Source organism: Lactuca virosa, chromosome 6 (assembly GCF_052849685.1).
Source record: "Lactuca virosa cultivar CGN04683 chromosome 6, Lactuca_virosa_CGN04683_v6, whole genome shotgun sequence".
Taxonomy (NCBI): domain Eukaryota; kingdom Viridiplantae; phylum Streptophyta; class Magnoliopsida; order Asterales; family Asteraceae; genus Lactuca; species Lactuca virosa.
The window spans coordinates 98,620,267-98,633,606 of record NC_136431.1 but is presented as its reverse complement, the minus strand read 5'-3'; the positions used below and the strand labels follow the sequence as shown (position 1 = coordinate 98,633,606).

At 35.5% G+C, this 13,340-nt stretch overlaps 1 non-coding gene across 1 annotated transcript; it reads right to left on the bottom strand.

Moving 5' to 3' along the window:
• Positions 1 to 11,660: 11,660 nt before the first annotated feature.
• Positions 11,661 to 11,767, bottom strand: LOC145123022 (small nucleolar RNA R71). Its single transcript, XR_013714902.1, has one exon. It is a non-coding gene; the product is annotated as a small nucleolar RNA R71 (small nucleolar RNA).
• Between the last annotated feature and the right edge of the window lie 1,573 nt (positions 11,768 to 13,340).

The following is a 13,340-nucleotide window of genomic DNA, read 5'->3' as shown; positions in this document are numbered from 1 at the left end:
CTAATAGCCACACTATATAAGAACCCCTTTAGTTCAAGAAATTGGCACTAGTGATACATATTTTGAGGGCTAGCCGATTTGAACATGTATGTCTTCTTCTCATGGTTATTCCAAGAGTTCATGATGTTGTGTGAACCATTTGAGGTGTCACACTTGGGGCACTAGGCTCTCAAGCTTCATGGAGTCAAGCAACAACAACAAGGTATATATTCTATCTATTTTAGTATCCTAGTATCAATGTTTTGGTATGCTAGTTAGGATAATACCTTGGATAATCAATGTTTAGGGTTGCATGTACACTTAGGAGTGTTAGAATGCTCAAAACCCATCAGTGGTATCAAATCCTAGGCTTGTTTTCAATTATACTTGATGCAAATTGCTGAAAAATGCTGAAAAAGTCGAATTTTGGGCATTCTGGGCACTGGACTCGCCGAGTCCACTGATGAACTCGCCGAGTCTATGAAGAAAATCATCCTACTCGGCGAGTAGGTTGATACACTCGACGAGTAGGAGCCCCAGACAGCATATTTTCGAGTTTTTTTGGCTTGAAATGGACTAGAAACATTACCCTAAGATGTTTTTGAACTTATAAACTTGTTTTTGATGTGGTAATGTTCATACTAATCCAATTTCAAAGATAATTGTCAATAGATTCATGTTTTATATTAGTTTAGTGATTAGGCTAATTACATGGAAAAGTTTGATTTGAATTATCTTGTTCTTATGAGTTGCTTAGATTAATAGAAAAGTTAATTGATTGTGTGTTTTCAATCCATTTTAATCTAAGAGTTGATTCTAAAATGTGTTTTTGTAACTTGTCCTCAAGTTATATGAAAAGTCACATTTAAGTTTCATAAAACTCATAAAAGTTGGCAATGGTTACAAAAATGAAGAGTCTTGTCCTCAAGTTATGGAGGTTCAAGAGTCACTTCATTAAGTAATAAAATGTGTAACCTTAATTAATTCCATAAATTACAAAATAAAGAAAAGTTACATTCTTTTATTAGTTTAAAGTCTTCCATAACTTGTCCTCGAGTTATGGAACTTGAAGAGTTTTTTAATTAAAACTAATTTAAACACATAAGTTATGGAATTAATTAGTTTTGAATAATTTCAAAACTTGCCCTCAAGTTTTGGAATTTGAAAAGTTTTCTCTTATGAATACTTTAATTCCAAGTTAAGCCCTTAGAATTTTAAAAGTTAAAATTCAACCCTTATACTTTATAATATTATAAGTTAATAATATATATATATATATATATATATATATATATATGTATAAGAGAAAGTCAGTCTTACCGTTAGTAGGCCTCATTCACGAAGCCGGTCTATAAGGGGGGTATAAGGTTGCTGCCTATAAAATGGCAGTTTAATGGGTGTCCACTCTCGCCCACCGCTTCCTTAACTGGTGGAGGGTCGTTAGCCGAACAGGTAGGAAAGGACTATAATTCTCCCTTCATTAAAAGTATTAATGATAAATACTAAGTAACTAAACACTTGTACATTCCCAATCTTAGTTACTTAGGAAAATGTGAAAAGGTGCTAACCCATGAAATTACACTTTGTACCTTACCAAGTCATTAGTGGAGCGTGTGTGGTTAACCGGCACACTAATAAGGACTAGTAAGAGTGGCAAAGGGTAACTTGACTCTATTATAGATCGGTGGAGCGTGTGTGGTTAACCGGCACATCGATTAGGTGATAAAGTTAAGGGTACCAAGTCAATTTGCATGGTTATTCACACCTTGTTTGTGATCCTCGGCATCCCAGTCACAAACTTGAGAGGGCACAATCAAGATTCAAACATGCCATTGAAAGTTCAATGTATCTCAAAAGATCTAGGAGTTTCAAATCCAATTAAAACTTAATTATATTTCGTTTTTCATGGTGGAAATTGGTAAATCGTCATTTACCTACCTTCAACTATTTTATAACTTGGATTACGGCATCCCTCTTCCAGTTATAAATAGGTTGTTGGGTCCTAGCCTTAATATTTCATATTGGGTGTTATATTAAGGACTTTAAATCAACTCTCTTGAATATCTCCCAAAAGATGATCTTCCCAAATCTCTTGAAACAAACTTTCCTAAATGAAGATGATGTCCCATGGAAATCATACTTCTTTCACCTCCTCCAATTATTATCCCTAACCCACAAGTTCCTGAAAAGTTTAAGGTCACTCAAGCCCTATTGGCAAGCAAAGGTCTATGTGTGATCACATCTTGGAGATGTAGTCATATATTGACAAGCCGGGAGAGTTGGGTGTCAAAGTCTAGAGGAAGCTGATGATCAATCACTTTCTAAGTCACATAGTGAGTTCCTTTGGGACTCCTATGAAACAGACTATGACAAGACCCTTAATGATCTTATCTATTTGCTAAGATCAACTTCCTAAAACTTTATGGACATTGACAATGATGACATTGGATATCCAGTAAAGCTCTCTCTTCCCAATGGAAAGGGATCGGCCATAGTCAACTCGGTTGACCAAATGGTAAAGAGAAAGGCTAAGTCTGAGATAGTCCCATTATCAATGGTCCATTGCCAAAGAAAGGGGCATTAGTTGCGAAGCTGCCAAATTTACCTAAGGATGTTAAAGTCAATAAGTTTGACTCTACTTCAGGTAAAGTCCACTATCTAACTCTACTAAGTTTCTATTCTGAGATTCTTGATACATGATGTGACTGGGTCACATGTTGATGTTTTAAGAATCAAAGAAAAAGTGAAGAAACTTAAAGAAAGAATATGTTGAATCTGATGGCATAGATGGATTACTATCGCATAGTTTGAAGATCGGATTCTTGAGCTACTTCTTAAGAGTTATGATATATTGCTTAGGAATAAATAACAACAAAGTTTTCATGTGCTTTTGCATTGTAAGGATAGTTTTTCCGCAAAGTTTTAAAATAAAAGAAATTTTTTTTTTTGATTTTATTTATTTTAAAATATCCTTACAATGGCATTTGTGAAAACTTTTGTTGCTTATAAGATTCCATTAAGAGCAAGAGTGGAAATATGAATTTGATTCTTTCATTTGTGGTAGTGTCTAAATTTACCAAATAAGGAAAGATTCTCATCACCTAAGTTTCAGTTGGATAGAAACTTGGAATCATGCAAGTTGTATAGCATGATGAATAAGAACTTTCAAGCATTGGAAAAATTAAGACTGACTACTTGTTCACATGGATGTGTGAGTCAAGTAAAGGATCGAGTACACATTCTTGTGCACTGATCAAGCCCACCAAAAATAATCGTTAAGACTATTCGTCATTATTTACTAAAATTCAGTAAATATGGTTATACTTACAAGCTTAAGTGTAATTTTGAGACATTGGAAAAGGTTTCAATGTATGGCAGAGCGAATAAGAAGAATCAACTTAGGCAGAAAGATAAAAGTTTCTCAAATCTGAAAAGATGGGAGAGTAATTTAGTATCATGTTATATAATCATCTTAATGATTAAGAGACCTTATCACAATTCATCCTCTAAGTGCATTCTGGTAGCTAAGAAGAGGAGCTATGAATTGTTGAAGTGGTTAAATCAAGAAGATGATTTATACTTCGTTCCAAAAACAATTCTTAGAGTTATACTCTAAGATTGTAACTTGAGTGACATGTCTTAAAGAAGGTTTAAAACACTTGTCAAATGTAAGAGTAAAAGTTTTCTACTCTTGTACATTTGAAATTGGTAAGTTGTGATGTTTTGGATAAAACAAAGACCAACTAAGGCCAATTGTGTGAAGTGTTTGTCTTGATTAGAATCCACACTATCTCTTGAATATCTGACAAGAAAGTCTTATATGTCAAGAGGACAGTGGGAGTCTTAAAGGTCTTGAAAGTCTCAAGAACTAATCAAGAATAAAACCTGAAGTTCTTCACTAGCACACGACTTGAGGTTTATAACCTATCGTGTCGACATGTCTGTGCCTATTCAAGTTGGCTTTGCATAGGAGTTTTGAGAGTTCTCAATTGGTTGCACAGCTACTTGGAAGCAATGGCAGGCCCTTGAGCTTCCAAATGACAAGAATTTAAGATTGCACAAGTTTAATCCATATAAGTGTGGATTTGTCAGTAACCTTGTCTTGTGATTATGGTTTTGACAAAATTCATATGGATAGGAACTCATACACCATAAAATCTAAGTGTCATAAGGTTTCTCTCCAATTCATGAAAATGATGGTGAGGAAACACTTTCACTAAGTAGATTTTAGCTAGATAGCAATTGTGATATTTGCATTCTCAAAGTCGTTAGTGGAGCGTGTGTGGTTAACCAGCACACTGACATGGACTTGTGAGAAGTGGTAAAGGTCTAAACAATCGAGACTATGATTACGGCATCCCTTTTCATAATTCTTAAAATTGTTTAGACACACCTGTGAGCTATCTAAGATAAGGTGTATGATATTGATAAAGTTTTATCAAAGCAATCTAGTATCAGAAATATGAACTTTGGTAAGAAAGTCAATAAAGTATTGATTTCTAGAAGTCCAGCTGATTTCTGATTACATGTCAAAGCTAGTGGGAGCATGAGTGTTATGCTAATAATCATCATGTTAGTGGGAGCATGATAATTATGATAAAGATTGCAAGTTAGCAATGTTAATTATAGAAAACAAAAGTTTCAATTCGTGAGGCTGCAGGGGTTGAAAAAGTTGTTTTGCTATAATTAAGGGAGAGGAAATTATACTTCATTTCAATTCTAAAAGCTTAGATTGAGGTTTTAAGTCGTATTTAGTCAAGGATATATATATGAATTTCATGTTGGAATGACTCAACATAAGGAAATTCTATATACGGGTCCATTATTTGCGTTCTAAAATTCGATTATGATTACGGCATCCCTTTTCATAATCTGAATTATGAGAACTTGGCAAATAGAAATGGAAATGTTATAGCAAAAGACTGGTTTAGTCTTTATGTGAGACATCATGACTCGTGCCCCATATGCTTCGGATATAGGATCGATTACATGTGCTATATTTATCCTTTCTAAAATTTTCCAAATGCCTGGGGCATTAAGAAGGGAAAAGGTCTAGAACTGGATATGACTAAAAGGATTAAGCAATTGTCAAGGACAATCTAAGGTTTACCAAAGATTGGTTGCTCAAGGACAGTTGGAAGTATAGTGTTAATTCTGGAAGGACCATATTGACATAATCTGTAAGGAGGCAACTCTTGTTCAGAAGTGATAGTCAAAATGGAATATGGAAATGTTTCAAAGTTGGAAATTATTCAATCTGTGTAAGATTAGGAAACTTAATGCAAGAAGGATGTTTCCAAGGAGTTGATCTCCTTGGAATGCTCTGTAATGGTTGTTGTCAAGTCTTTCTGACTCTGTGCATAATCATTACAGGAGGATCAATGCATATAAGTTTAGAATCTAACAGATTTCAGTAAATGGCATGAATTTGGAATTCTTGCATTTGCAGTAAGGATTTGGGACTGTGAAAGAGGATCATTGGAGTTATGTTCAATTGATCTAATTCACAAAGTGAAGATCATAGACAAACATAGTATGCATACTTGGTGTATGGCATGACCAGTGTTTAGAAAACATAGTGTACATGCTTGGAGCATGGGACAACTATTGTTTTAAATTCAAGAATAAAGTTGATAGTTGAAACAGTATACAATGAATAATGTGTAATCATATGGTGATAAATAAAAGGTGTTTTATTTATGTTCATAGGTTTTGATACCATATTAGATTCTATTATTATTGTGTTTCATTTTGCATGTTTTGACTTCCAGAATAACTAGGTCGTTCTTCCTGATTGACTAAGTTATTCAAACTATCCACAGTCGGTCATATGTTGGAAGTAGATATGAATTAAGACTGTCATGGGTTGGCTTGTAGAGGTCTAAGATGTTGGACAAGGGGCTACAACACTCATGAGTGCTCATAAGTTCTGAGTATTGGATTCAACCCGCGCTCATTGGAATCACTTCATGGATTTTATCACGAGTGATCATGAGACGATAATATCTTATATTCTTCAAACCTAGAGATATGAGTTGTTACTATGAGTTGGTTGTACATTGATTGCACGAAAACGCATTCGGTAACTCGGTGTTATAAAACGTGCCTTTGTGTATGATTCAACAAGTAGTAGAACAAGCCATATGAGTCGAAGTTTATCCATTCCTTTTACCTTCGGGATAAAAGCGATATATGTGGGCCCCTCGATGATTTGGTGATGACAAATGTAAGTGCTCGGCCGGGCCTGGACTGATTTGATTTGTTCAATTAGTCAATCGTCATAAATCAGAAATCGGGAAACAACAAATGGACAGAGAGAATGATTATAATCCATGTCTCAGTCCATATGATATCTAGAATGGAGAAATATATGATCCCTTATCTAATGTACAAGTCATTGACAAAGGTCAGAGTTCATCTACAAGGTCAGAGTTCGACAGCGGCTTTTGAGAGCTACGATTGCCAGTTGGTTCCTGAAGTCATACGCAATAATAGTTTTAGACTTATCCAAGTGGTAGACTGTTGGATTAGTGTCTAAGTCCATAACTATAATTGGTATGTACTTGACCCGACTCGGCATGGTCCATTTGGGTTGCATGGCATCGGAACATTTGGATAGACCGTTTATGAGGAAAATACATTTTGTGACATATTAATATATTATAAGTTCTAATATATTAATATGAAATCATGTTATTTAATTAGTATTGATCAAGAATTAATTTGGACTTAATTTAGTGATCAAAAAGAGACTAATTAAATATATGGGGATTGATTGTGTAAATCATTCATTCTTATATATGTGGGCTTATGATCCAAGATTCATTTATGTTGGGTTTAACCCATGTGGTGATCCATGGATACTCCATGGAGGTTAAAACCCATGGAGCATAAGGAATGGGTAAAGTCATGAGTTACATGGTGTAACCCTAATAGCCACACTATATAAGAACCCCTTTAGTTCAAGAAATTGGCACTAGTGATACATATTTTGAGGCCTAGCCGATTTGAACATGTATGTCTTCTTCTCATGGTTATTCCAAGATTTCATGATGTTGTGTGAACCATTTGAGGTGTCACACTTGGGGCACTAGGCTCTCAAGCTTCATGGAGTCAAGCAACAACAACAAGGTATATATTCTATCTATTTTATTATCCTAGTATCAATGTTTTGGTATGCTAGTTAGGATAATACCTTGGATAATCATATTTGCATGTATAATAGAGAAAACATAGATCCAAGGTATTTAGGGTTGCATGTACACTTAGGAGTGTTAGAATGCTCAAAACCCATCATCATCAACCTCGACCATTCCTTTGCCCCGGACCTCAGCAGGTTCAGGGCACATCTGACCTTCTGGTCAGCAGGACATGAGCACGTGAAGAAACACCCCTCCATATCGGACAGCCACCTCATGGCTACAATCGGGTCCTGTACTCCATCAAAAGTCGGGGGCTTCGTGTTATCGAATTCCCGGTACTGAAAAGCCCGACTAGCTCTTCCTCATGCCGCCGTTACAGCTGCTGCGACATCCGTCTCAGTAATGGCTGCATAACGCTCATCAAAGTACTCAACCATGGTGGTCTTAATAGACCCAAACATCTACGGCAGTTGTGCCAAGAACAGAGTAGCAACCTCATCATGCAGGATCTCTTGAATCTTGGCGTCCAACTCATCCGACCTCATCTGACCAATGACCTCGGGCGCTGCCGGTCCCTCCTGACCGCCATCTCCTGATCCTGATCCGGATCCTGTTACAAACCGTCTAGTAACCACCATGCTGAAAATACACCAAGAAGATATCAAACATTCCATATAATAATCTGGGAACCAACTCCCAACAAAGCCTTAGGGGTTGTGACTTCCTTGACACGCGTATGGGTCCTGTGCTTTCAGTAGTACGGGCCCATACTACCTTCCACACCTACCCATATTTGTCTCAAGTATCATCACAACGCCCTAACAATATACATAAACATGGCGAATGCTCAATCCTCACTCCTAGAGGAAGGCTAAATATCTCATAACTGGCCTACCGACCTCGCACAACCCATCCATGAAACTTCCACCAACCCTGCAGCACTTGTGTATGCTAGCCACACATAACTTTGGATCCTATAGACTTTCGAATACATGATCCTAACCTAAGCCCTTCATTAGACAAGAACAGGAAATAAGGCCAAACCAAACATTCTCAGGCTATAAGATCTTAATTATGTACAGTCGTGATGCATACACTAAGCAACTACAGTAATGATGTCAATTTGATATAAGGATAACCCTAGGATATCAGGCATCATATAATCATGCAAATCCTGAAGATCCCTAGCCTAGTACTAGCATGTTGTTCTAACATATCACAAAAATCAAATAATGTGTAAGTTATTTTGGCATCTACTTACTGGCTCCGGCTGATCGTACACTTGCATCCTCCTTTAGTATTTTGAAAACCATTTGAAAAATCATTTTAAAATCTTGTCCTTAGTTTGATACAATAGATACACGAGTGTTTCCTCCAATTCACTCAAACCAAGGCTCTGATACCAACTTGTAACACCCATAAAATCAAGCCAATTTAAAACTTGGTTTATCATGGGACGTTCCCTAAGAACTTACAAAGCCCTTTTATTCATTGTCCAACCTTGAATAAACTTGTAAATTTGCTCTCTTATATTTTCCAATAAATGTTGACCATTATCAATATGGTTATTACTACACCATAGTTACCACTAATATGCATAATTGTGTCAACATAATACGATAAGTATATGCAATCCATGTATTTGTGAATTCACATAACATTGGCCAAATGTAATTATGAATATATTAGACATGAGTTTCCTTTCAGATATCGTATTTTCCATGCAATTTATTGCTTTAACCATCTACATGTAAAATTCTTAAGGCATCATATCTCAAGGATCCTACTATGCTATAAAATAGAATAACACTTTACAATTACATTTATATGGATCCATTTCATCACATTCATTGATCTTGAATGACATATTCAAACTTTTATACATGTTGTTCCAAAGCTTGCTTTAATCATATAATGACTTTACTACTTACACATGTTGTTGCTTTCCCTCGGGTAAGATAATTGTTTGGCAGTTCCATGTAGATTTATACTTCTATAATTATGTTTAGAAGTTTCGGTTTCATATTAGAATGATATACTTCAAAGTTTCGAGAAGTTACAACCATATATAATTATAAGAAAAGAGCATATAAATTAAATTCATCAGACATTCATATGTTGTAATGCAAACATATATTTCAAATATGCCATCAACTCTTACTTCTCATTAGAAATCCACTAAGCCATAGTGATTTCATTCATTCTCAAACTCAATAGTTCAAATGATATTGCCATATTTATACATATTTTTAGGCATTATTTTAATACATTTTAAGTTATATTTTGGTTAATTAGAAAGATATTTGATACTTATTTAGTTAAATTACATTTTGCAGCCAAATAGGACATTCTTGAAGAAAAAGGACCAGAAGTGACAAATATTGGAACTTGGAAGGACTATAGCAGAACCGGGAGCTTAATGGAGCTTGAAAGGAAGAAGAATTTAGCAAATACACTCCCCACGGTGTGGAAATAGAGTAACACGACTTGTTTATTAGGGAATTCCCAATGTTTTGTGCAAGGATGAAGCTCACGACGCGAGCCTTATAACCTCACGACGTGAGGAGCAAAGATTCTAGAAGATGGATGCGTGAAATCCAAATTCCTTGCCATACACGATTTCTACTGAGCTCACGAAATGAGACCTTAATGCTCACGACGCGAGCTATGATTTCATGGAAGCTATAAATACTCCTTTATATATCGATTTTGAGAGGTCGGATCTGATTTTTTTGAGCGATAATCAAAATCAGAAGCCAGAGAAGAGCGAAAAACAACCCTTTGGAAGAGAAAACATTTAAAGATTTGAAGAACACACATTGCATTCGGTTTGCATTAATTCAATCATGAGGAATTTTTATGATTTTGTGTGTTTACTTTCTGCCATGAGTAGCTAAATTAGTAGACTTTCGTTTAGTTAAATGAAACCTCAAACTATGAGTTAGTTTCTTATTCATTGGATTATATGAAGTTGGATTTAGTTTGTGTTTGATTTTGATACCTAGCATGTTAAATCTTTAATCTTTGTTGCTTATATTCAGGTTAAGTGTAATTGAATGATCAATTTATATTGCATGAACTTGATCACCTAGCAGCTTATGAACATTAAACTATTAGAGCTAGGATTCACCAAATATTAAATTAGGTAATAAAGACATCAAGTTTATCTATGTCAGAGAACATAAATTGATCATAATTGTGTTTAGATAAATCTTACATAACTCACTAATTTGTAATAGTCAATTTTGTGTTCGCTTGTGTGTGATCATTACATGGTAGTTCATGAATTGATGAAAATATTAGGAGATTTAATCAAGATTGCTAATAATATATATTTTAATAACCAACTTTATTAATCCATAAATAAGAACTAACCATAGGAAAAAGGTGGATTCGAAACTAAACGAAAGTGTTTTTAATATCTTGATAACAACCGTTCATAGTTAAAGTATCTGTTTAATTTTAAGTTTATCTAAACTTGCAAAACCAGATAAAACCCCTTCTTTAATTATTGCTTACAGATTAATTTTTAGTAATTATTTTAGTAAACTAAATCCGTTCATTGTGTTCGATACCCAACTTACTTTACTATACTATAAATCGAATGGGTACACTGCCTATAGGTGCATTAGTAGATAAGAAATTAGTTTTAGAAATTTAAAACTAGATAGGTATAATTTGTCTGCATCAAATTTTTTGGCGCCGTTGCCGAGGAATTGTTATTTTAGTTGTTAGCTTAATTGCTTTAGGTTAATTGATCTTTTTTGTGGGGTATAACCCGCAAAAAGTTAATTTTCTACATTAGTTAAATGTTTCTGCATTTCAGAACTCACGACGTGAGCATACACTCTCACGACGTGAGAAATGCAATCTCAGTTTTATTTTATTTTTAGTTCGTTTTTACATTTTTGTTTGTTTTGTTTCAGTAGTATATGACCCGCAGATCAAAGATATCACTGACACCACCATTTGAAGATCCGGAGTCAACATTTCATAAAAATATGGACAAACATGTTGGAGAATCAAGCAACAAGTCAGTAAACGAAAGCAAGTTCGAAAGCTTTGAGAAGACTCCAAACAAAAAGGAAGTCGATTAAGAGCCCGAAACAGAATCAGAACAGGAAAGCAAACCCAAAAAGCAAGCCAAAAGACAACATGGCATACATTTCCGGCATGACTATGAAGGCATACAAGAAGCGAATTCGTGATGACACCGATTTGGGCCTCTTGCAACCCGTAAATCCCGCCACCACCAATTTCGAACTCAAGGGACACATCCTTTCCGCGCTAAAATATATTACATTTTATGGGAAAGACCATGAAGACGCTTACAAGCACATCGATGAAGTCAATGACATCTCCGATTATTTTAATATTCCAAATGTTCCATGAGAAACTGTGTTGTTGAGAATGCTTCCGGTTACGTTTAATGGAGCAGCAAAAGATTGGTTGAAGGCACTTCCACCGGGAACGATCACAACATGGGCACAAGTGCGCGAAGAATTCATACAACAATTTTTCCCACCAACAAAGGTTGCAAAAATTAAGAAGGCTATTACTAATTTTGAGCAACAAGTGGGAGAATCATTGTATGAAGCATGGGAGTGCTATATGGGGTTACTAAGAAATTGTCCCCATAATGATCTTAATGTACAACAAGAAGTCTTGATCTTCTACGATGGGGTAAACGTAACAAGTAGGCAACTCCTCGATTCTCAAGGACCACTCACAAAAAAGAATCCCGCTACATTTAAAGAGCTAATAGGAGATTTTCCAAAGCATTCAAGAGAATACCACAACCCTCGACAAGACGTAGCAAGGGGTATGACGAATGCAACTTCAAATGACATGGCAACAGTCTTGGAAAAATTAGAGACCATGGATCGGTGAATGACGAAGATGGATCAATTTATATTTGCAATACGCGTGGGTTGTGAAAATTGCAATGGGCCACACTTGAAAAAGGATTGTGATTTTGATGAAAACGGGAATAGAAAGGTTCAAGTTTGTTATTCTAGCGGAGATCGATTTGACGAAGACTGGAGAAAACCAAAGAAAGAATGGTTGCCTTATGAAGAATACAAGAAGCAAAAAGAGGAAAAGTATAGGCAAACTGGACGATGCTACTACCAAAAAGAACAACCACCACCCAAGAAGAATATGGACTTTTAGTCAATGCTTAATAGGTTCATGGAGGCTTCTGAAAAAACGACACGATGCATCTAATGTCCCCATGAGAAATCATCAGGCTTCCATAAAAACATTGAGACTCAAATTAGGAAATTAACTACACTATTTAACGAAAGATTACCACCTAAAGTTCTCGATTAAAAACCGCAACCTCATGTCATGGCTATATCCACTGAAGAACACCCTCATTCAGAGCCTAAAGTGATCAATGATGGAGCCTTGAAGCAACCAGATCCAAAACCAAGAGGAATGAAGATTGAAGAAAAAGGTGGTTCTGGTACCCAGTTCTCACGATGTGAGGAACAACTGTCACACCCCGATCCTTGTCGGAATCGATCGAGGCGTGATATATTGTTCAAAGTCTCATGACAACTATGTTATAATATGATTAGATTCAATTAAGTACTAAGTATGCAAACAAGATCCACAACATACAAATACAAATCCAAATATGAACAACATTTATTACATCAAATTTAAATAGTCTTGTGGATTTCTAAGGCACAACCTATTTTTCATCAACTTCATTCTTCAAATCTGCATCATGGGTAAAAACAGGTCAACTATGAGAGTTGGTGAGTAATCTAATTTTAGTAGAGAAAATTGTGAAGTTGAAACCTTTATAATTGGAAATTTGTTTTCTTTTGAAGTCGGCAAACAATTGTATTTGAGATAACGGTTTATAAATCAAAAATTGATTAACAAATGATAACAACAACAATAAGTCCTCACCCTATATATACATATGTATATATATATAAAAATATATATAGGATGGAGCATCTAATCATCATACACACTCAACCACGTGCGATCAATCACCTTAGCGTCCCAAGGCGGGGTGGTCAACCCAATAGCGCTATTATTGTCCATAACGTACCTCAAGAATACGGGCATAGTCATGGAGATTAGACTAAAAATGATAATGCACTACAAGTACATGTAGCGTAAACAAACAATGGTTATGCAATTAATGACTCACGTATAAATGTCCCAACAATGTCTCAATTGTGATAAAACAATAAAATG